Source organism: Hylobates moloch, unplaced genomic scaffold (genome assembly GCF_009828535.3).
Source record: "Hylobates moloch isolate HMO894 unplaced genomic scaffold, HMol_V3 SCAFFOLD_13, whole genome shotgun sequence".
Taxonomy (NCBI): Eukaryota; Metazoa; Chordata; class Mammalia; order Primates; family Hylobatidae; genus Hylobates; species Hylobates moloch.
In genome coordinates this window covers 45,822,128-45,825,454 of record NW_026652288.1, presented here as the reverse complement: position 1 = coordinate 45,825,454, position 3,327 = coordinate 45,822,128, and the positions used below count along the sequence as shown (strand labels likewise).

At 40.5% G+C, this 3,327-nt stretch overlaps 1 pseudogene; it reads right to left on the bottom strand.

Moving 5' to 3' along the window:
• Window positions 1–338: 338 nt before the first annotated feature.
• Window positions 339–1,545, bottom strand: LOC116480834 (12S rRNA N4-methylcytidine (m4C) methyltransferase-like; annotated as a pseudogene).
• Window positions 1,546–3,327: the final 1,782 nt, after the last annotated feature.

Sequence of the window (3,327 nt, the reverse complement as noted above, 5' to 3'; positions counted from 1 at the left end):
CTTTCTCTTTGACAGCTTGAGTTTACATATTTAGATAAACACAACATAGTATTATTAAAAAAAATTTCCCGGCCAGAGGAAGGATTGCATTTCAAGAGTCCAATATGATACAAAGATTAATACATTTTTCTGGTCTTGAGATGCTGCTACTCCCTGATTGGAACTTTCTCTGTCATGCTAATATTTTCTACAGTTTCTTTTTGAGGAAAAAAAATGCTAAATATTATCAATTTTTAGACTGTCCCACACTTAAACCTATATCAAGACATTCAGGAACACACCATGAGTAAAGATTAGAAAAATTGCGGAAAAAATTTGAAGAATAAGATGATGGTAACTTATAATTTGATAATGGCTCTAAGCTTGGCTGAGCGCCCTCTGGGGTTATCTTGTACATCCTGATCTTATGGACTAAGTACCTTCTTGTATATCAATTCCCACATTAGAGGAACTCTTCTCATACAGGCTTCTTCTGTGTTTTTGTGATCTGAACTCAATTGCACTGTTTTCATCACTTGCTGTCTAACACTTAGGTTAAACCTTTCTGTCAAGCTATTTCAAGCAAGTTCTTTTGACGATGCGATCCTGTAGTGAATGGAAGGAGAGGGTACAAGGCGACTACCAGGTCTCCGAAACTTCTGAGCTGTCTTCAGTCCTGGGTAGAGTTCATTGAGCTCATTGTTCACAAATATGCGAAGAGCCTGGAAAGTCTTGGTGGCAATATGGGTAGATTGCTGTAGCAAGTCTTTTCGTGCATAAATAGCAGAGAGAGGAAATGCACCTGTGACGATGTTGGCAAGCTGCTGAGGCAGATGCTGCGTGCCTGAACAATTGCTGAAGCGATTTTCTTGGCATGCTTCTCCTCCCCGTATGTTCTCAGGATAGATGCAAGTGCCTGTTGATCTAAAGCATTCACAACATCAGCAGCAGTGGGCGTGTCAGGGTACCTGCTACCATCCATCCTCATGTCCAAGGGGCCGTCTTTCTGAAGGGAAAAATACTTTTCAGGAGTATCGAGTTGCATGGAGGAACACCCAAGATCCATAAGAACTCCATCAAAAGTCCCTGGCTGCACTCCAGCTTTCATTAACAACCTTCTGCCTGGCTGAACTGGCCCAGCATAGCTCGGATTTGTTTAGGATACAACTCTGAAAGATGTTCAGCTAATGCGTAAGCTGTCGGGTCTCTGTCCAAGGCATACAGAACAATATCTGACTCCTTCTGTAGAATGGCTTTTGTGTGCCCTCCCGAACCAAATGTCATATCTAGAAAAATCTGTCCTTTTTGTGGTGACAAACAAGGAACAACTTCATCCACCGTTACCGGAATGTGTAATTTAGCCATCGTTTCAAAATCTCTATCTTGAGATCTATGTAACTCCTGGGCTTGAGTTTGATCTGTTTGCTTCTGGGCTTCATATTCTTCATATTTTTCTGCTGTCGTATGTATTCTTTTTGGCCAGATACCTAAATTAGGTATGCCAGATTCCAACCAACATGAAAGACATTCTTTATACATTCTACAAAAATAAGGATACTGAAGCATTCTGTAGGTCAGCAAATCTGAGGCACGAAGACTTCTCAGCTGGCCTCTAACTTGGGCTGGAGACTACCACTACAGTGCCAGAGAACCTGAATTTGCTGCCTAGGTCTTACCCCTGGGGGAAACTCTGTCTTCTCTTTCTTAACTGTTTTTGCCACTTACACTCTTTTTGCATTCAGAGCCACTCTCTGCCAACCCACATAATCATGGCGTTTGTAGATAGATGCCTTCTGTCCTACGAACATAGAGCAATAGATTAGGAAAAACATTTCCTTGGGGCTTAATTTGTTTGAGTCACAGAATAGATGTTTAGGCTCACAGGTTGTGCTGTGATGGTGCTGAGTGCCAGACCCTGAGATACAGAGGTGCTCATGCATTCTTTAATACATACTCATTTTTGTTTGTGCCCCTGGCAAGTGTGGCCATATTTTTGTGTTTGTGATCTGTGAACCTCTTTGAAGAGTGGGAGACAGAGTAAGGGCCTGCATCTCCTGCTTATGTCTGAGGGTGTGCAGTGGGTTGAATAGTGTCCCCCAAAATTTATGTTCACTCAGTTCATAAATTTATGTTCGTAAGTTTATGTTCATAAACATGAAATTTATGTTCATAAACTCATAAAGTTTATGACTTTATTTGGAAGTAAGGTATTTACAGATGTAATTAGTTAAGGATTTCCAGATGAAATAATCCTGAATTTACGGTGGGCCTTAAATCCAGTGGCTCACGGTGTCCTTAGGGGAGAGAGCACAGACACATATGCACAGGGACGAAGGCCACAGGAAGAAGGAGGCAAAGACTGGAGGTAGACTGCCAAAGGCAAGGAAAGACTGGACCATTAGAAGCTGGGAGAGGCAAGGAATCATCTCCCCTAAGCCTTCAGAGGGGAGCATGGCCATGCTAGCAACTTGATTTTGGACTTTTAGGCTCCAGAGCTGTGAGAGAATAAATGTCTGCTGTTTCAAGGCTCCTTTTCGTGGTACTGTGCTGCAGCATCCCTAAGAAACTAATCCAGCGGGGTCCTGGTCACAGCAGATTTCCTCTGACATTGACTCTTGTCTTTAGTAACCAGGGAGAATAATCCAAGAAATATTTTTCTCTCCACGTACTCTAACAATTCTTATATCAACATGATGGAACCCCATTATAAGTGCATTTGATTTAATCAAATTCAATTTCTCAAAAAAAGGGAAAAAAAAAAGAAGAGAAAACTGATAATTTCAAGTGTTAGCAAATGATGTATTTACCATTTCAATGAGCATGTATCCCATTCAGAATGAACTCTGGGTTTGAAACACAAATCTGTGCTCCTTTATCAGTCGCGTTTCCTCATCCTCTCACAGTGTAAGCATCTCTCTTTCTTTCTCTGTCTCTCTCTCTCTTTTATCACCTTTATATCTAATAAAACCTTGTTCCCAAATTCAAACACATTAATATACCTGTGCTTAACCAAAGAGAAAGTAATCTGTTCCAATCCTAAAGGAAATGACTCAGCTGCACTGAAATTAGTCACTGCTGTGTAACCTAGGAACAAGATGTCATTACTATGTATGCAGTCCGGGAGCTGAATATCAAGCTCTAGACCTACCTGTGAACATTCACTCATTTCCAAACTGACAAAAATGGTATCTGCCTCTGATGTTGCTCAATTCGTTAACAGTTATTGCCATATTGTCACAGTATTGTGATAATAAATAAAATATGTAGTTGTGATTCTCAAAAGTTTCTTTAAACTATTCTTAGGCCATAATGTTTACGGGGAAAAATTATGAGAAAAAATACACTCAT